Source organism: Portunus trituberculatus, chromosome 46 (genome assembly GCF_017591435.1).
Source record: "Portunus trituberculatus isolate SZX2019 chromosome 46, ASM1759143v1, whole genome shotgun sequence".
Classification (NCBI taxonomy): Eukaryota; Metazoa; Arthropoda; class Malacostraca; order Decapoda; family Portunidae; genus Portunus; species Portunus trituberculatus.
The window spans coordinates 10,994,058-11,015,034 of record NC_059300.1 but is presented as its reverse complement, the minus strand read 5'-3'; the positions used below and the strand labels follow the sequence as shown (position 1 = coordinate 11,015,034).

At 48.9% G+C, this 20,977-nt stretch overlaps 1 protein-coding gene across 2 annotated transcripts in view; it reads left to right on the top strand.

Moving 5' to 3' along the window:
* The first annotated feature begins 15,142 nt into the window (after positions 1–15,142).
* LOC123520281 (protein abrupt-like) overlaps positions 15,143–20,977 on the top strand; it is a 140,260-nt gene continuing 134,425 nt past the window's right edge. Inside the window, exon 1 of one of the 2 annotated variants that reach the window (XM_045282437.1) lies at positions 15,143–15,484. The gene's annotated coding sequence lies outside the window, so the exon portion shown is untranslated. The remainder of the gene's footprint in view (positions 15,485–20,977) is intronic. The other variant, XM_045282440.1, reaches the window with a different exon arrangement.

The following is a 20,977-nucleotide window of genomic DNA, read 5'->3' as shown; positions in this document are numbered from 1 at the left end:
GTGTGGAGGCCGCGACACGGTTAAATTACCTTTCCTGCGTGCTTGGGTGGTGGTCTGGCGAGGATGAGAACGAGGACACACGCACACACACGCACGCACGCGCACACGCACGCACGCGCGCACGCACGCGCACGCACACGCACGCACGCTCACGCACGCACGCACACACACGCACACACACGCACACGCACGCACACACACACACACACACACGCACACACACGCACGCACACACACACACGCACACACACGCACGCACACACACACGCGCACACACACACACGCACGCACACACACGCACACGCACACACAGGCACAAACATACACGCGCGCACACACACACAGAGCACAAACATACACGCACGCTCTGTGTGTGTGTATGTTTGATAATATGTGTGTGTGTGTGTTTTTGAGGTACTGAGATAGACTGACGAAATGGTAGGTAGATTGGTAGTATGAAATAGGTGAGTAGGTAGGTAAGTAAATAGGTAAAGAGATAAACAGATACCTAAGTAATTTGGTAGTAAGACAGGTAGGTTGATAAATAATACATCGGTAGATTGATAGATGGAAAGAGATCCATAGATAGGTATATATGTTTGTGTGTATGGTAAGTAATTAAATAAACAGGTACGTAGAAAGTCGTACAAGTTATTAACCACGACAGAAGTGAAATATAGTATAAGGCAAGTTAGAGAAGCTGCAAGAAGCCAGCCAGTAGACCAACACATAGCAGTCCCTTTACGGTGCATTATCTATATCATCCCATCATTCCTATTCATAAACTCGCCTAATCTTCTCTCAAAGCTCCGTATTGACTGCACTAGCCTGACAGCTGAGTGAATGCTAGCCATCAATCATCCTATTTAACCCCTTCAGTACCGTGACGCGTTTCCATATTCATTCTGTTTAATATTTGGCGATTTTATACAGCTTCAGAAACTCATGTGGGTAATTAAGATACTGAAAACTTTGGCCATTAATCTTTTCACTTCTATAGATCCTTCCTAATGGCAATAGAATGGTCTAACTGTACGCAAATGTCAAGGTAAAAATGTGTTCCATTATTGAAGAGGTTAAGCATTAGTTTCCTTTTTTATCAATGGATGGATTGATTTTGTTTTAGGCGCCGCAACTTATTATCAATGCACTATGATGAAATATATAACGATTTAATATAAAGATAAGCTAGAACACATTATCTTTTTGTCTATCATGGAAATTGACCAGTGGAAATAAAAACAATAGATAAAAAACATTTAAATGGTGATTCTGTGAATGAAATAAAGAAAACAGGAATAAGAGAAGAGCGAGAGAGAAGGCAGTTTATTTTCCAACGCGTCTTGGCACTTCTCCTTTGAAACAACATCGGAAGAGTACAAGAGAAAGTGAAAATGCAAAATATAGTTGTGTATGGAAAGTGACTCCCTCTGTACCACGAAAAGGGAAAGGCAGGGAGGGCGGCCACGGCGGGAGGGAGGGATCAAGGGAGGAGGAGGAGGAGGAGGAGGAGGAGGAGGAGGAGGCAGCTATGGCAATCGGCACGGCCAGGTGAGACTATTGAACGGGTGTGTCCGTGTCGGTAATGATCCCACGCTCACGGATCCCTGCCAGACTAGTACCTACCTGATGCCTCCGCCAATACTGCCGCCGCCGCCGCCGCCGCCTCCACCATGGTCCCCGTCAAGCACCTGAAGCAATAGCGGAGAAAACCTTGATGAAATAAGTTAAGTTATAAAAAATATGAAAAAGACAGTGCAATGAATAAATGAATGAATTAGTTATATAGATAAATGAACAAATTAATAAAGAAATACACGCTTTTTTTGGGGGGTTCTGTTTTAAAGTTTCTCATTTGGCAACCTTATGTCCCGTATAGTGAAGTGAAGCCTTTGGAGCAGCTTCATTTGTTAACTTTGTCTAGCTATCTTCAAAAAGAAAGCTGAACATCTTAGGGCAGCTCTGTTTGGTGAAGCCTTTTATACTCCGACTTCTACGTGCAATTGCTTCATGTGTTGCTTCATCTGGTAATCTTGCGCCGTGGCTTCTATTCATATCAAGCTTCTGGTGTAGCTCTATTTGGCAACCTCGCGTTTAGTCATACCAGCGAGTGTGAAGCTTTTGTCTTTGCTTCATTTGGTAATCTTGCTCCGTGGCTTCTGTTCACAACAAACTTCTGGTGCAGCTCCATTTGGCAACCTCGCGTTTAGGCATATCAGCGAGTGTGAAGCTTCTGTCGTTGCTTCATTTGGTAATCTGGTGCCGTGGATTTAATGCATAACACGTTTTTAGTGCCGCTCCAATAATCACGCTGTAGGTCGGCGGGGGTTTATTGTTAGGCGTAAGCTGGAAATAGAAAGGCAGTCTCAATAGTCATAAGGTGAACCGGAACACTAAATGCTAAAAGAATTCCCTGGGTGGTGAAAATTGACTATCATTAATCTCTTCTGTACCATGACGCGTTTTCATATTTATTCTAGTTACTATTTGGCGATTTTGTACACCTTCAGAAACTTATGTGGGGGATTAGAATAGTGAAGACTCTGGTCATAAATCTTCTGACCTCCATAGACCCTTCCTAATGTAAATCAAATCGTCTAATCATACCCGAAAATCAAAATAAAAATGCGTCTCAGTATTGGAGGGGGTTAATTGTATTCTTAAACTGTTGTATCTATTTATTTTCATTTTCTTTTAGTGCGCGATTCTACTTATGACAGTCTTCATAGAATTACTTGACGTTTTATTCTCCTTAATACGAGTTGCCGCATGAAAGTCACTCAGAATACGAATAATGAGGATATATATTCTTGTTATTTTTTTCCTCTTACTTTTAGTTCAATGACCATATTCTTATAAAAGTCTGGGTGTCTTAAGTATTCTAACAGGTTCTTGTGGAGATTATTGGAAATTTTCAAGTTATATTCATAATTCTGCTGATGGATTAAAAGATGAGAGAATCTGCAGCGTGTGTACGATGAAAAAAAAAAAAATCATGAAGACTGTATTCTACCACATGTAGCCTTTGTTTATAGCCACAGTGTGAAAGCCTGAAGCGTTTAAAAAATACTGGGGTAAGACTTTCACCTCTCACATAGACACACACATAGATCTTCCCAGTAAGGACATTCTCAGGCAGTGTCTTGGCCCTAATCTTGCATCCCTGCCCTGTAGATCATAACACCCATTACAAGAGTCCCGGCTGACACTCACATGTTTTTCACTCTCGCCCTTCAGGTACTTATCGCGAAGCCATTGAAGTGAGGACGCGAGACTCGATTCCCGCAGCGCCCCGAGGTGAGTAAGTCTGTTGCTTTGAGGTCATGATTGAACGTCGTGTGCCGCGGAGGTGACTGGCTGGGCTGTGCTGCGGCAGAACCAGTCTCAAGTGCCGGAGTGAGTGGCGGGAGCTGTCCTCTTCTTCCCTGTCTTCAGCCGCCAGAGGTCATGGTTAGCAGGGGCGTTGAGGCGGGGGGCGAGGGTAGCGTGGTGTGGGCCGAGGATGTCGTAAAGGAGGAAGCAGTAACACTTTCCTCACTTAACGAGGATCAAGGGGAGGCCAGGAGAGGGGAATGGGGAAGGTGATGGTAGGGGAATGAGGGGGAGGCGAGGGGCGAGGAGCTATAATCCTCCACGACACTCAAGGAGGCGCAAGAAAGGGAGGGAAAACAGAACTGACAGAAGGAGGCGAAGGCGTGGCGGTGAGAAACTGTCGCCGCCGTAGTAATCACGTGTTGGGTTATCAGGGCAGGTTTTAGTGCCGCCCGGAACTGTAGTCTTGAAGGAAAGAAATTTAGTGTTTAAAAAAGAAGCTGTCGGTCTTCGGTTCATTGGTCTGGAGGCGACAAACACAGAGGCCTGGCATTGCCCTCCTCCCTGCCGGCCCTCTTCCCTCCCTCCTCCTCCTCCTCCTCCTCCTCCTCCTCCTCGCAGACTCGGTCGTCGCTCCTTCCTCGACCGTTCCTCCTTGTTTACAAGTCTTTTGTTCCTTTGCTGCCTTCTTGTTCTTTCCTGCCATCCTCGTGGTGTCCCCGAAGTCAGGTTTTTGTATTCGAGTCTTTTACTGCTGAAGTATTTGGAATGTGTGTGTGTGTGTGTGTGTGTGTGTGTAATAATAATAATAATATATGGTTTATTAGTTTGGCAATGTAAAAAATTACACTGAAAATGTACAGGGGGGGGGGGGGACTAACACAATGAACTAAAAATGCTTAACCTAACTATGGATCTAACTTAACCTAGAATTCACTCATTTATTTGTGTGTGTGTGTGTGTGTGTGTGTGTGTGTGTGTGTGTGTGTGTGTGTGTGTGTGTGTGTGTGTGTTGTGAGCCTCTTGCGACACGACAGTAATTCCCTGAGCTCATCTCAATAGCAGTGAGTCACGAGTGAGCGTAATTGCAGTGTGATGGTGAAGATGGGCTTGATGATGAGAATACTACTACTACTGCTGCTACTACTAGTGATAATAGTAATAATAGTAATAACAATAACTTGTGATATGAGTCATGTCGAAGTGGCCAGCACGTCTAGTGGGCGGGGAGGCGAGGGGCGGCCGTCACCTGGTCGCGTGATGCCCCTGTAATCAAATATTGGCCAAGACGGCGGTGGGCCAGATCAATACAAAGCACACAGTCGTCGGCCGGCCGCCGCGCCCAAGTTCCTGGCGAGGCGAGGCAAGGCCCACGGCCGCGTGACGTGGCCAACTGTTCGTTTTCAAATCCCCCAAACGGGCGGTGGCGGTAGCGGCGGCGGCGGGGCTCCCTGTAGTCCCGGGGCCCTTGTGTCACCCAACATACCCTCCTTGCAGGCCATTGTTCCCCGGGGCCGCCCCTTCGCCCCATCCCCCCTCACCCCCCATCGCCGCCTGCCCCGTGCCGCTTTACGATCATGTGCACGACCCAACGAGAGGTTCTTGCAGTGTATGGCGAGTGAGGGGTTGTATTTTTTGTGGTCACCCTTTGTTTGTGATCTGGTGGTGGTGGCGGTGGTGGTGGTGGTGGTGGCGTGGTAGTGTTCCTACTCTTGCTGCTGCTGCTGCTTTGTCTACCTATGGGGAGCTGTTTGCTTGTTCTCGTGTTTCTTTGTTTCGGTCAGGTGGTGGCATGACTCGGCGTATTTTGCAAAATTGGATTTCCTGTTGAGTTACGCCAGCATGAGTTTGTGGACTTGAGATGATGACAGTTCTTCAGCTCTCAGTTTAGTACTGCTTGAAAATGTTGCCAGCTATTGCAGGCAACTTTATGTAAGCCTCTCCCCCGGCTGCCTACCTTATGACGTCACCAGTTACTATTTCCCGCCATTTTGCTCTGTCGACTGGCAAAATTTAGTACAGCGGACAGCCAGTCGTGTTGAAGGTGAAATTGGGCTGATAGGCTGAGGCAGGAGCACGCATTCCACGCCTGCCTTACGTAACGGGCTGGAGCTGTTTGTCACACTGCCTGTCCTTGAGTGGGCGTGACCAAGAATCTGGCGAGTGGTGGCGACCCAAGAGGCCTCCCTCTCTCCCTGCCTCCCACCCTCCCGAGTTGCTAGGCCGGGGTCGCCGCGCCCCGCTAACCCTAACTCTTCGCTCTGCTTGGAACGCGCGTCCTTCAAGCAGCGGCAAGTTGCGTTTTTAAAGGGAGCGAACATGTGTTGGTTGGGAGCAGCAAGAGCTGGAGTGCAGGGAGGGAGAGGCGGCGCGGCAGGAGGAGTAGTAGCGGGGCCCCGAGTCTTCCACCGGAATTGTGTGTGCGTGCTGTGCTGAAGGAACTGGCCCACGGAGCTTATAGTAATTAAAGTTGAGGTTGCGATAGTGGAGCAGGGCGGCGTGGCTTGGCGTGGCGTGGCGCAGACGAGACGCCGCCGCGCACTTCACTACCACGACGAATACGCTGATGCATGCGAAAGAACAGCCGCTGTATATATCAGCATACATCAAGGAAGAAAAAAGTACACACCTCTGCCATTAGACAGCTATTGTAACGTTCAACCAGTTCCTGAACAATTCAATATAGAACTGAACACGCCTGGAGGGGCAACCGGGGCCTTCCTGCACCACACATCACACACCTGCAGCACAGAGCCCTCTCCCCACACACCAAACAACCAGAGTCACCCAAGTAGGCCCTTCAATCCCGTCCTCCCAGGACCAACGAAACAGTTCTCAGCTGGCACCGTCCTGGTCCCCTCTCCATTAGCAGACCTCCCTTCATTCCCTCATTCCCTCCCTGCCAGGCAGTCCTCAGATAGCCACAGCTGAACCTCATCTGTTTCATCTGAGACATTCACGTGACCCCTGGCATCCCACCACCACCACTGCTCGGCTTAGGCCGTGAAAAGTTTGTGGATAATAATATATCTACACCACTGATGCCTTTACTACAGGTCACTGGCCGACATAGGACTAAAAGCTCCAAGGCTGCGAGGCCCTGAGCGTAACGCGGAACCACTGCAATGATGTAGATGGCGAGGCGAAGATCTTGGTGATAAGCCGCGAACCTGAAGGAGGCACACTCAGTTATTGTATTTAAATCCAGCAACTCCTTTCAGCTTAGGATTAATGCATGAGGAAAAGAAAAGAAAGTAAAGAAAGTTGATAAAATCTCGAAACCAAAAGATTCCTTGGAACCTTTTATTGAAATGAAGACAAAGAACCGTTTTAAGAAGTCATGAAGCTGAAATCAGTTCATGCATTTTATTTCCTTGATACCAACTAAGCGCACTGTGATTCCCTTATTACACCCAAAACTGACCCCATGGTATTCTCACAGTCGCCCTGACTCCCTCACAACCTTCTGAAATCTGCACAGTAAACCTAATCCCTTAACAGCCTTGTAATCCCCTCAGTCTGCCCTGATGCCCTCACTGTTCCCCTTCACACCCACGCAACCAACCATTTCTCATACCATTACACTTCCCTCATCCCTCACACCCTTACAGTTACCCCAACACTGTACAGGCTCGTAGTAACCATAGATACCCTCACAATCCTCCCTGACACCCGCACAATCTTGCATGCTACTCTTTTAACGATCCATCTCCCTAACAAACTTCCTAATACTCCCACAGCCTTTTGATCCTCGCCACAGCCTCATGATATCCTCACAGATCCCTAATATCCATACAGCTCTCCTGCCATCCCGTACATTCCCACTAATACTTGCACAGTCCCCTTATGTCACATTCCCGCTTCCGCACACTCCGCGGCTCACACTAATACACTACCAGTCCTTCAGTTCAGGGTGTGTCAGTCATGCAGCGGGGACTGATCCAGCCATGCCGTTAGGTGGGGTCGCTGGCCCCCCTTCAAGGCACACGGAGGAGAGGGGTTAAGGCTTAGCGAGCATACTAGCCACTCACCCCTTTACCCCACTCTCCATCTCCTTCCCCCCCCCCCATCAGAAGCTGCCCAGAAAGTAATAACGGAGTTGATCCCTCAAGACAGAGATCCTGCCACTGCTAATCAAGAATCAAGACATTCCGCTAAGCATTCTGTGAGTGGAGGTAAGATGGACGAGGCTTGGTGGAGGTGTAAGGAGCATCGCCGCGCCTGGAGGGAAGGCGCGGGGATGATTCACTGGTGATAATGATACTTAATATATAGATACAAATGGAGAAAATAATGCAAGTAAACATCTATCTACTTGACTGGCCTGGCTTCTCCTCTGTCGTATCAAAATGGTCTGGTGCAAGTCTGGGGCGTAACTTCCAGATGCCACTGATGCCAAAAGCAGTGTTGAAGCAGTTACGTTATTTTAGTAGCAGCTTCTTAGTGAGGTCATCTATTCATCGAAGGAGCAGCAAGTGTCTGTCGTCATTAGCAGTGGGAGGGTCAATGCAGAAAGCGCCAATGCAGCTCCTGAATATGTGGATCAGCGGAATGAGTTCAGAGTCGTAATGTTGCGTAGTATTTTCCGTCTTGCTGGTGTACGTGTTTGCTCAATCATCTGGTGCTCTGCCCTGCTCCCATGCAGGCCTTGAGTTCCTGAGAAATCTTCGTAAATGAACTTATTAGGTTTAGAAGATTGCTGAACGACAATATTGCAGAGTGCGAGTTAGTTCATGAATGCTTTTTTTTTTTTTTTTTTTTGCTCACACGTTGACTTCTTCCAAGGATGAGCATCGGGCTACAGTCAAACCTGAAGTTGTTGTCTTGAGTTCGTTGACCTCTCATGTTTTTGTTTACTCTTAATCGATATTTTTACTTCCGCACACATAAATTGTAATAAATTAGTAGATAAAGGAGTCAACTGATGAGTAAGTGGCCATAAGAAGAGAAGCTCATTCCCCACACAGGAGTCAGTAGCGCGCCTTGCCTTTGCCAGTCAAGTTTCTCGTCGACAACCAGTAATTATTTCACGTGGGAGGGGCGGGACTTTCCTAACCTGACCGTAAGCCGCGCCAATCAGTGGGCCGGGTGTCAGCAGAGGCGAGGGGAGGAAGCATCGGGCACAAGCAGGCAGGGCAGCAAACCAGGAACCGTGCGCTGCCCCCCCTCCAGAAGTCACTGCCGAGCCCTACACAAGAAAGGGAAGCCGCCAGCGTATCAGTGTGAGAGATAACCAGCTGGCTGCCTCCATCACACCGGCCGCAGATCACGACTCTTCACCCCTCCTGCTCCTCCTCCTCTGCCATCCCTTCCCTTTACTCCTACACCATCACCTTCAACTCCCGCTCCCTCAGCCCCCTCAGCCTTCTCTCCTCCCCAGCATCTGCTTCTCGCGGGCAAGAGACCCACCACCATCTTTGAAGTCTCCGTCCAGATAAACATCATTCCGGCCACCAGTCAACCACACCCTGCGAGGCCCCTGCGGCAATCTCCGTGCTGGTTGGCTTCATTACATTACTGGTTTTTAGATCAAATGATGCAGATCTCGCCCCAAACAGTAGCCGTATGCTTGCTCCGTGCTGCCCTGACATTTCCTGTGTCTGAGCTGCCAGGGAATATGGCATTAGTTGATCCGCTTTGCCTTGCCTGAGCGACGGCAGGAGTGCAGGAGCGGCTGCCTGCCACACCCTTAATGGACAGACGGCAAACACACAATCCGACACGCAAACAGACAAGCACACACACTAACAGACGGGGGAATGGACAGCGATGGTGTTTACTAATCAAAAAATACACGATAACGGTTAGGTGCCAAGTTTATAACGCTGCGATGAGCAAAGGAGAATATTTTTCCAGAAACCACAACACTTACACTGATATCATCATGGGTAACATCGGGGCCAAGACTAGGAGCCGGAGCCCACTGATGAGGCAGAGCCCACCTTAGTGATGTGCCGGATTTTGTCATTAGACAGCAATAAATCCAGAACAGTAAGAGTAGCAAATGATAACCTGGCATTGTAAGTGAAGGCAAGGCGGAAAAAAAAAAAAATTGAGGAAATGAGATACAAAAATGTGTTTGTGTAGCTTGGAATAACCGAGATGAGTGACAAGACTGCGGAAACTTTCATCCTACAGTGGATTTCTAATAATAGCGATGATAATGGACTCAGTAGGAGCAGGAGCAGCATTAACCAGCCCTATCAGGCCCCCCAAAGCACGGCTGTCTGCCTGCATCAACACCCATCACCAGGCAGTCAAGATCGAGTCGTCTGTGCGTGTCATCGCCCTCAGGAACCATGAAGGTGGCGGAGGAACATCAAGGGGACTCATGACAGCCATACCGAGGCTTCTGAGCGATGTTGTCACTTTGAGAGGCACCACAGCCAAGTTTACCCCCTCCGAAGCTATGCTCAGTACCTCTCTTGGTACTATCAGTTGCCACTCACACAACAAAACACTCGAGAAGCAAGACGAATGCACGCCCATGTCTCCCCATCACAGCCTGGCGACGTGCGAGGAATATAGGGAGGAATGATAACCGTGCTGGCATTGGTGTTGGCAGTCGTTGATTATTTAACTTCTTTGCTGACTGGTAAGAAAATATGTATCAATTCAGAGTAAGAAAGTACATATACCAACTTAGCCTGTATTTCTCTCTTCGTTACAGAAAGTTAAAAGATAATGGAATATGAATCGGCAATCAGTTATCATCTCGAATGTTGGATAGCTTAGGAAAAATATATCAAGATAACCTTCAACTTTCTTTTTTCTTCTTCTTCAGGACTGGTTAGTTATAAGAAGATATTGTAAATCCTCCTTCCTTGGTCAGTTGATGCAATCCGTGACCAGTGGTTACAATACAGTCCATGGTCAGTGTGAGCCCCCGCCAGCTTCCATATGGGCCTCTTCCTCCTCCTCCTCCTCCTCCTCCTCTTTCTCTTTTTCTTTCTCCTCGTCAGCCAGGTGTATGCGTTGTCTCCTTTCCTGTGACTGTATTGTTTGCTCGCAGTTGTAGCAATGTAATGTCTGTTGTGTCCCTTTTTGCATTGCCTTCCCAAATCTTGCAGACCCACCCTGACCCACCCTTGTCTCTTTCCACCCCTTGCCTTACCATATCTCCTTTCCTTCCTCTTACCTGGCAACATCCTTGTCTCTTTCTTTCTCCCTCTCCCTTTACCCCCTCCCTCTCCCCATACCCTTCACTTCCCCATACCCTTCCCTCCCTCAATATCATCTCTCCTCCCCCTTCCCTTCCTTACCCCGCAGAACACAAGCTTGGAATATATCTGTACACCACGCGTAGTTTATGTAAGTGTTTATGTAATTTGTTTGTAGCGCCCATCTCCTTACCTCCCCACCTCCCCAAACTACCCTCGGCACACCTCCAGCCCTCACTACCCCGCCTCCATAGCCTCGTGTAATCCCCCCCACCAACTAGCTACTCCCCCACACTCCTCTACCACTGTATCTCTCTTCTCTTATCTCGTTTGCACTTCACTCACCTCCTCTTCCCATGATACCTCCATACAATCTGCCTGACATCTACCCTCGTTCTCATACTGATACCTAATACCCACGCTCACCTGATAGCCACCTAGGTTACAACTACACCGCCTGATATCCACATAGGTTACGTCTATACTGCACACTCATGATGCCCTCTACTTCTACAGCTTATAATTCCACTCACTATGATTCATCCCAGCACGAGGGTCTTGCTGTCCATTCTGCTTACTCACTCATGTTGCTAATGTCTTCTGGTATCCACTCAGTTATGCTCATTCAAGATCCATAATAGGTGTGTGTTTTATGATATCCACTTAGTATTCGTTCATGTTAACACTAGTTTGCTTACATTCTCTTAAATTTACCTGATATCCACACAGGTTTTCTTATAGTCATTTTATGTATCCACACAAACGTTTCGGCCTCAATGCCTGTGATGTCCGTTAAAGCGTCTAGATATCCACACGTGGCTTATTGTATTCATTAAACATATTCTCATACCCACTTGATGCCAGCACAAGTCTCATATTGATCAAATATCCACAAGAGTTCCCTAGCATCCACTTAGCTTCTGATACTGAAATAAATTCTATGATATCCACACAGCATATTCTGATACCCACACAAGCTTCTATTATTGACGTGAAGCCTCGTAAATAGCCACACAAACTACCTAAACTAAACCTTTTAATATCCACACCCTTTGGCCCTGTACCCGCATTAACGTTCTAATATTCACAAGAGAGATTCCTGATACCACACAGAAGTTTCATAATCCACATCGGTTTCTAATATCCACATGAGTATTTTCAGCTTAACCAGTCATTGCTGTAGTTTGCATACTGCTATTACTTGACTTAACCTAATGTAATGTAACCTAACCTAATTTAACCTAATCTAACCTTACTTAACCTAACCTAACCAAACTTAACCTAACCTTACTTAACCTAACCTAACCTATTATACGGTAACTCATTTTCATCCTTATTCTCATCCTTCTTCCTTCATCCTATCAACTTCAGCATCCTTCCTTTCCTACTTCAAGCTTTTCCTCCTTCAAGTTTTTCCTCTTCCCTTTCTTCTTTTCCTCCTTCACAGTCACTCATTCTCATCCTTTTCTCTATCCTTCTTCTCTCTTCCTTCCTTCATTCTATCATCTTCAGCATCCTTCCTTTCCTCCTTCAAGCTTTTCCTCCTTCAAGTTTTTCCTCTTCCCTTTCTTCTTTTCCTCCTTCACAGTCACTCATTCTCATCCTTTTCTCTATCCTTCTTCTCTCTTCCTTCCTTCATCCTTCATTCTATCATCTTCAGCATCCTTCCTTTCCTCCTTCAAGCTTTTCCTCCTTCAAGCTTTCGTCTTCCTTTTCCTCTTTTCCTCCTTCATAGTCACTCATTCTCATCCTTTTCTCTATCCTTCTTCTCTCTTCCTTCCTTCTTCCTTCATCCTATCAACTTCAGCATCCTTCCTTTCCTCCTTCAAGCTTTTCCTCCTTCAAGTTTTTCCTCTTCCCTTTCTTCTTTTCCTCCTTCACAGTCACTCATTCTCATCCTTTTCTCTATCCTTCTTCTCTCTTCCTTCCTTCATCCTTCATTCTATCATCTTCATCCTTCCTTTCCTCCTTCAAGCTTTTCCTCTTCCTTTCTTCTTTCCTCCTTCACAGTCACTCATTCTCATCCTTTTCTCTATCCTTCTTCTCTCTTCCTTCCTTCATCCTTCATTCTATCATCTTCAGCATCCTTCCTTTCCTCCTTCAAGCTTTTCCTCCTTCAAGCTTTCGTCTTCCTTTTCCTCTTTTCCTCCATAGTATCTCATTCTCATCCTTTTGTCTATCCTTCTTCTTTTCCTTCATCCTTCATTCTATCAACTTCAGCATCTTTCCTTTACTCCTTCAAGCTTTTTCTCCTTCAAGCTTTCATCTTCCTTTTCCTCTTTCCCTCCTTCATAGTACCTCATTCTCATCCTTATCTCTTTCTTCCTTCATTCATTCTTCATCCTCTCCCCTTATTTCCCCCTTTATAGTACCTCATTCTCATCCTTTTCTCATCGTTCTTCCTTCATCCTTCATCCTCTCTCCTCCTTTCCTCCTTCAGAGTACCTCATTCTCATCCTTTTCTCTATCCTTCTCTCATCCTTCATCTTACCAACTGCAGCATCCTTACCTCGTGCATTTCCTTTCCCTTTCCTCCTTCCCCTCATCCCACCTGCCCTTCTCTATCTCTCTCTCTCTCTCTCTCTCTCTCTCTCTCTCTCTCTGTCTCTATCTCCTCTCCTCTCCTCTCCTCCTCTTCCCTTACCTGCCCCCCTCTCCCCTCTCCTCCCCCGTCCTCCTATCCCTTCTCCATTCTCCCCTTCTGCCTTCCCCATCATTTGCTACTGTAATAGTCGGCTGAAAACCAATAATTTCGGGAAGATTACGTAAAATTTTGAAGCTGCTGAGAATTTTTGCCTCACCAACTTACCGACTGACTTTCTGGTTTTCTTCTGTGGTGGTGGTGGTGGTGGTGGTGATGGTAGGAGGTGTACATAAATGGTAGCAATGGTGTTGATGTTAGTGGTAAGAGATATCGTTGTTGTGGTGGTGGTGGTACTGTATGTGTGTGTGTGTACTCGTGGTGATGATTGTGGTGGTAGTGGTGATGATTTAGGGGTCAACAGGATGAAGGAAGGATGTTTGTAATGGTGAGGATGACGAGAGAGAATAGATATGATGAGTGGTGATGACGATGCGAGTGTGGTGAAGGAACAGCAACTATGTGTGATGATGGATGGTGATGGTGGTGGTGACTCTGCGTGCACTGTATTGTGGTGACTGGACTGGATTGTGGTGATTGGAAGCTGCGGAAATAACTCAGCGAGAGCGGTGGCGGTGGTGGTGGTGGTGGTGGGGGTGATGGTGATGGTCTGCCTGGTGATGACCTTTGTGTGGTGAATGAAGGTGGTGTAGGTTAGTGAGATGGCGTCGGTTGTTGCTGTGGTGATGGTGGTGATGTAAGTTGATGTGATGATTATCCCTGCGTGGTGTAACTGGTGATGGTGTTGATGGTGGCAAAAGTAATAAACGAGATGGAATGTTGGTGGTGTTGTGGCATTTTTGCATGGTGCTGGTGGTGTCTTGAACGGCGGTGGCGGCGGCGGTTGGTGAAATGGTCGTTGTGGTGACGGTGATGGTGACGGTGGATGGTGCGCAGGTTAGCGTAGTGGTAGTTGCCATAGCGGAGGCGATAGTTGTGGTGGTCGTTGTGGTGACTGTGGCCGAGAGTGATTGTTATGAAGGCGGTGACAGCTGGAGGTCTGGCGGGGGCTGCATGGCGGGGGTGCTGGTGATGTGGAATGGTGACGGAAGCACCAAACATCAGCCATCACCACAAGCGTCACCTACAGCCTCATACAATCAGTCACTTGTCTCTTCTATACTTTGCCATTCTAAACCAGGGCTTCTCTCTCTCTCTCTCTCTCTCTCTCTCTCTCTCTCTCTCTCTCTCTCTCTCTCATACGGGGCATCTTGTTTGCGTCCGCCTGTCTGAAGGTGACGAGGGCGAGAAGTGATCAATGAATGGTGAAGGAGGGATCATCACGACCCCACTCGTCGCCGCCCCTCCCCGCCTCCACGCCCCGCGAGTCCCAGGCGTTCGGCGCGAATAGAGAAATAGCCTTTGTGGGGAGTCGCGTAGCCCTAATCCCGCAGGAAGAGGCCGTTCAGGTGAGAGGCGGCTTGGACCAGGAGAGACGGACGGCTGCAGTTGCGCGCACGCCCCGCCCCCCTCTCCCTCTCCACCGCACCCCCCCTGCCTCCCTCCTTCCCTTACTTCCTCCCTCCCTATCCTCGCACATAGGTCCCCCCATCCTTCCCTCCCCACTCGTGTTTAACGACGTCCCCTTTCCCCCCGCCCCTACGCCTGCCAGCCCCCGCCCCCGCCACGCCTCCACCTAACCTCCCCTACACTCCCTTCCTCGGCTCGTTTTCCCTCACTGGCTGCCCTACTCCAGCCCAGCCCATGACTAACTTTTACCTCACACTCTGGTGTCGCCGCCGTGAGTGTCTGCCTCACCTCCGTCCCAAGTGTTGGCTGGTCGCCGGAAATACCATCGAATGCCTGGAGAGTGCTTGCGTCGCGGCGTGGTTCCGGCCGCCTATCTTCGCTCTTATCAGCAGCTTGTCCGATAATCAGTGTGACTTGTTTTTTGTTCTTGTTTCTGGAGGACAGAACTAAGCGAACATATTAATTGGGGCCCCGCGAGGCACTGTTGGAGGAGTCCCAAGCGAGGAGGTTACGTAACGAGCGTCAGGCAGCCCCTCCCGCCCGACCCGGCCGCGGCCTCCCACACCAACGGACGAAACGAAAATAAACCTCGACGAAAAACATCGACTGTGACACGCGAATAAGCACATATAAACTCTAGACCTTCCTCCTTCCTCGGGTGACCCCCATTCTTCCTCCTCACGCTTGCCTCCGCCTTCCTCCCATAGACGCGTCGTCCGTCCCGGCGCCACCACCTCCTCGCCTCGCCAACACCTGGAACCCACAATGACAAGTGTGTGACTGGAATGAACATCTGTGTGAGGAAACACCTGTGTGACTCCAGCCAGCAGCAAGAGTGGTGGTGAGGCTCACTACCTGTCCGGAGCTCCCCGCACGCACACCGCTCGCTTCCCAACTCCTGGTGAGTACCTGTATTACCTGTCACCCTGCCCCCTGCCGTGTGCACGCCGTCCAAACGCCTTCTTGTGATTTTGGTGTCAAATATAGTGCTTGCTGGCACGCGTGTGGCCACGCTTCAGGCAAGCGCTGCAGGTGGATGTCCTGTCATGCGCAGGACAGAAATGTAAAGTTTGGTTGAGATTCCTTGTTGTGACTGAAGGAAAGCGAGTCTCACCTGCCAGTATTGCGAAAACCGCTGCTCCTTAAAGTTTGAGGTGCTACACGATAGATTGTGTTACATCAAGCAAACCGTGTATCCACACCTGTGTGTGTGTGTGTGTGTGTGTGTGTGTGTGTGTGTGTGTGTGTGTGTTGGGTTTATGTAAGTTTCTGCTTGCTTGCGTGAACACACGTGTGACGCGTATGCAAACAGGTGTTTGCTTGCGTGTGGACACGTGTGCGCGCGCAAGAGGTGCGTGCGTGTGCGTCCGTGCGTGTGTGTGTGTGTGTGTGTGTGTGTGTGTGTGTGTGTGTGTGCGCGCGCCCGTGCACGCGCGTTAGTGGAAGCATGCTTGCATGTGTTTGCGTGCATGCCTGCGTGCGTGCTTGTATATGGGGGTGCTTGCACGTCATTACAGTGGAAGCTACTTTGTACCTGTGAATATTAGCTCTGTCTTGCAGCTGCTGCGCATCATGACATTGGAAATTGAAACCAAACCGAACTTGGTGGTTGTGACATGCGGGGCGGTACATTACGGGAAGCCTGACGTGCCCGGTGACAGGTTATATATTTGAAGATAAATCTGGAGGAAGAGTGAAGGATGGGTGTGCGGGGCCCTGGGAGGTGAGATGCAGAGGAAGGAAGGGAGAGAGAGAGAGAGAGAGAGAGAGAGAGAGATCCGTTCATGTGTAGAAGAGAATTTGGTGAAGCTTTAAACTCACGATGAGACGCGGCATAGGGAAGACGCTATAGCAGCGACTTACGTATATAGGGATGGGGGAGGGAGAGGAAGGCAGTGACAGTGACGTGCTCTCTGGGTAAGCCGAGTAAAGGCACGGCGGCAGATAAGGGCTTTGAGGTATTATATAACATGATGCGGCGTGGCACTGCGAGGTACCACCAGCAACAGCAGCAGCAGTGGCGGCTCCGGCGGCGGCACTGCTCGGTGGCTCGGCTGCGGGTAACTTTTGACGTTTAGATGTTGTCGCATTTAGCCATCGTGATCCAATGGCTACTGGCAGGCGCACGGATTGCATCACCCTTGGCTTGGTGAGGGGGTCAGGAGGGTCAGGGCGCCGCCGCTGCTGCCAGACCGAGAGGCAGGCAGGGAGGGAGGGAGGGGGGCAGGCAGGCAGGCAGGGGAGGGGAGATGAGGAGATCAAGGTGTGTTAGGGAGAGGAGTGCAAAATTAGAGAGAGAGAGAGAGAGAGAGAGAGAGAGAGAGAGAGAGAGAGAGAGAGCGCACGAACCACTCACGCACACGCACCTCTAGAGTAGGTAGGGGTGAATTGAATATAGGGAGGAAGTGGCGAAGAAAAGAATGGATGGCATCACGCGTCGCTCCTTACAAATTGAGCCGCAGTTCTCGTCCCGAAGAATCAATATAAAGGAGGTCACGTCTCACTGTTGACGGGAAACTGGTGATAAAATTTTCTTCTCCCTATACTGCCTCCTCCTCCTCCTCCTCCTCCTCCTCCTCCTCCTCCTTCGTTCGCCGTGCTTTAAGATCAAGGTAAGGCGGAAGAGGGGGGAATGAACGCACGCGATGTCCTGACTGGCGTTACGCAACAGTCAGGGCTCGTCGACCGTGCAAGCAGCGGTGTTACGTAAAAGAGAGAGAAAGAGTGAGGAGGGGGGAGGCCACCCATAGCAACATCAAGTACAGTGTTTCATCCTCTCCCTCCATCCGCTTCTTCCTCCACATCCTCTCCGGTTTCCCCATTCGGTTTGGTTTTACTTACTGTCGGTCTTCAAAACAGTTTGCTCAGTTTTGTCATGTCGTTCAACCTTCCCCACTCTAAATCCCCTGAAATCTCTCTCTCTCTCTCTCTCTCTCTCTCTCTCTCTCTCTCTCTCTCTCTCTCTCTCTCTCTCTCTCTCTCTCTCTCTCTCTCTCTCTCTCTCTCATTGCTGCTGGCAGGAGACGCCTTCATCTACACACTCTCGTATTCCCTACTTTTCCCCGCCCTCCCTCCCCTCCCCTCCTCTGCCTTCCATCGCCACCAGTACTACCTCAACTCCGGTTCTGTTTCGCACATTCCTGCCTCCCACACCTCGCTCCCTCGCTCCACCATGCACTGCCGGCGCCGCGCACCATACATCGCATTGTCCGTCACCAAACAATGTACCTTCCGGGATGTGCTGCTCGGCTTCCTATTCATGCTTTCTTCCCTCGCCTCGCTTTCCTTGGCTCCTCCCTCCCTCCCTCCCATCGACTCACTTCTACACGAGGCAGTAAATTTCTTTACATGAGTTTTCATCTTCTTTCGCGCGGGTAAGAAGTTTTCATTTTCTCTCGCGCGAGGAAACATAAATTCGAAGCAAGAGAGTGGGTGAGGGAGGGAGGGCGAGGGGGAAAGGAGGCATCGAGACCGCAAACCGCAGGAGGTCTTGTCGGATTTACGCAGAATGGTGGAGAGAAAACCGTCCCACAAACAGGCCGTCACGCGCGTGGAATAGATAACAACGCTGCCACCACCGCCTCCAGTTGCGTAACAGCCACAAACACGACGTCCTGGGGCCTCCCTCGCCAAGCAGCAGCCGAGCCACCCTTGCCTTGCCCTGCCTTGCCCTGCCGACTACACCAGCCTAGGGAAATATCTCCTAATATTTTCTTCTTTCCTTTCCTATACCGAGGGAGCGACGAGCGCATTATGACACACCAGAGGGAGCAGCAGGAGAGCTTGGTGTGGCGGAAACTGTAACCCTGCGACACATAATGATTTACTGAGTCGTCTGCCGTTCAAAGGTCCATTGACTTCAGCCACTACCCAAGGTCACGGAGGCAGATAGCGACGGGCAGGGGGTGGCAATGGAGGGTTGGGGGTGGAGGGTTGCGAGGAGGGGAAGGAGGAGAAGGATGAGGTGGTAATAAGGGAGTGGGGAGGGAGAGAAAAAAAAAGTGTAAAGAGGGAGGATGAGGGAGGAGGGAGGCGTGTGTTGGAGAGTTACAGTGTGTTATGCAAGCAGAGGCGGGACTCTGGCCTGTCTAATCTGTGTAGAACGGCAGGGGGGATGACGGGACAGGAGGAGGAGGAGGAGGAGGAGGAGGAGGAGGAGGAGGAGGAAGAAAGAAAAAAGAAAGAGGAGAATGAGACTGAGAAAGAAAGGGATTAACTTGGTAGCGGATACAGGGGAGGTGCACGGAAGGGGAAAGGAATGATATAAGATTTAACCTGGAAAGTAAACGAAACGATTAACAGCAGTGGTGGCGGCGGCACTGGTGGAGGCGGCGGTGGTGGTGGCAGCTACGGTGACACTTTAAACTTTGAAATGACGAAAAACAAGGGAAGTCATCCACTAACTGATAAACAAATCCAAGGGGAGAAAGAAAAAGAGAAAAACCATAACGATAACGACGATTAACGCAACATTTAGACAAACATCCCCGTGACATTTGAATCCACTACCGCTTTGATGTAAACTAGAGAAAACGTGGCGGGTAATCTGAAATAGGAAAACATTACTGAGGGGAAAGGGGCAGAGAGAGAGAGAGAGAGAGAGAGAGAGAGAGAGAGAGAGAGAGAGAGAGAGAGAGAGAGAGAGAGAGACAACACACATAAATTTACACATACGTAGAATCATAAAACAACAATACACATGCAAACGGAGAGTGACAGAACAAACCAGAGAGAGAGAGAGAGAGAGAGAGAGAGAGAGAGAGAGAGAGAGAGATAAAGCAGGATAAGGGTAAGGACGTCGGCTTTAGGATTCGAAGGATGTGGAGTGATGAAGTGAGAGGTCCAGCAAGGTGTGGGAGAGTAGGAGTGGCTGAGGGTGGTGGTGGTGGTGGTGGTGGTGGTTGGGGGCGTCCTGGTCCCGGTCCTGCCTGTTGAGTGAGATGACGTGGAGTCTAATCGTAGCGGCGTGCCTTCGGGCTTGATGGTAACGGCGTGTGGAGAGCTCTGATAGGTGGACGAAGACTTGCCCGGCCGCTGTGTGTGTGTGTGTGTGTGTGTGTGTGAGGTGTTCCGTGTATCGTATCTATTTGTCTTACTAGAGCTTTTTTTCTCCTTTTTTTGTATGTATGCGTGCGTGTGTGTGTGTGTGTGTGTGTGTGTGTGTGTGTGTGTGTGTGTGTGTGTGTGTGTGTGTGTGTGTGTATGTGCGTTTCTAACATTGTAGTGCTTTCTGATGTGTTTAGTGTGAGAGCGGTTTGTTAGACCACTAGACCACACGAGATATTGGAATGTGTGTGTGTGTGTGTGTGTGTGTGTGTGTGTGTGAATGCGTGTGTGTGTGTGTGTAATAATAATAATAATAATAATAATAATAATATACGGTTTATAAGGAATTGCATTACATACGTACTGAAAATATACATATGGAGATTGTGGGAGGCTTACGGCTATTACGTTAGCTTAGTGTGTGTGTGTGTGTGTGTGTGTGTGTGTGTGTGTGTGTGTGTGTGTGGCTACTCGTATAGTACACAGGTGTTTGTCATTTTGATGTTTTGCTTCCTCTTGAACCATTTTTCATCCGATTTAGTCATAAAGTGATGCGTTGGTTTATTAGGAGAGAGAGAGAGAGAGAGAGAGAGAGAGAGAGAGAGAGAGAGAGAGAGAGAGAGAGAGAGAGAACCAACCCTACAATACAGATTACTCAACCATTACTACACTGCATACGACTGAAGAGAGCCATACATTAAAGAGAGCCTGTATAGCATGTATAGGCAAGCAAGGGAAAGGGAAGGGAGAGAGCGGCGAGTCGTGTAGGGGTGAATGTGTAATGCCTGGGAAGGAGGAGGAGGAGGAGGAGGAGGAGGAGGAGGAGGAGAGGAGGAGGAGGAGGAGGAGGAGTAAATAGGGTGTGTGCATATGCGTGTATATATATGTGCGAGTGCGTGTCCGTGGGAGGAGCAGCATGTAGGGAAGAAGGGGGAAGGCTCACTCACCACACGTCTCCAGGGTGAATGAAAGCAAGTTGGCAATGGATAGACAGGGAAAGCAAAGAACGGGAAGCGGACAAAATACATAAAAGAAAAAGAAAAAAAAAAAAAAAGACAAGAATATTCAACAAAAAAAGACAAGAATATTCAATCAAAAAACCATTCACTGCCCAACCAACAAAAAAAAAAAAAATAGTCAGAGAAAAGAAAAAAAAAAAACTATTAATTTAACAGCAGCAAATCTGAAAAGGGGAAAACACTGCTGCGGTGCGTCCTGCTGCTGCATCTACTGACAAGACACAGCAGATAAGACAAAGGCTCCTTGATTACCCTATGAATAGTTATAATTAGACTATGGGATGAAGGGGGATGAGCAGCAAGAGGAGGAGGAGGAGGAGGAGGAAAAG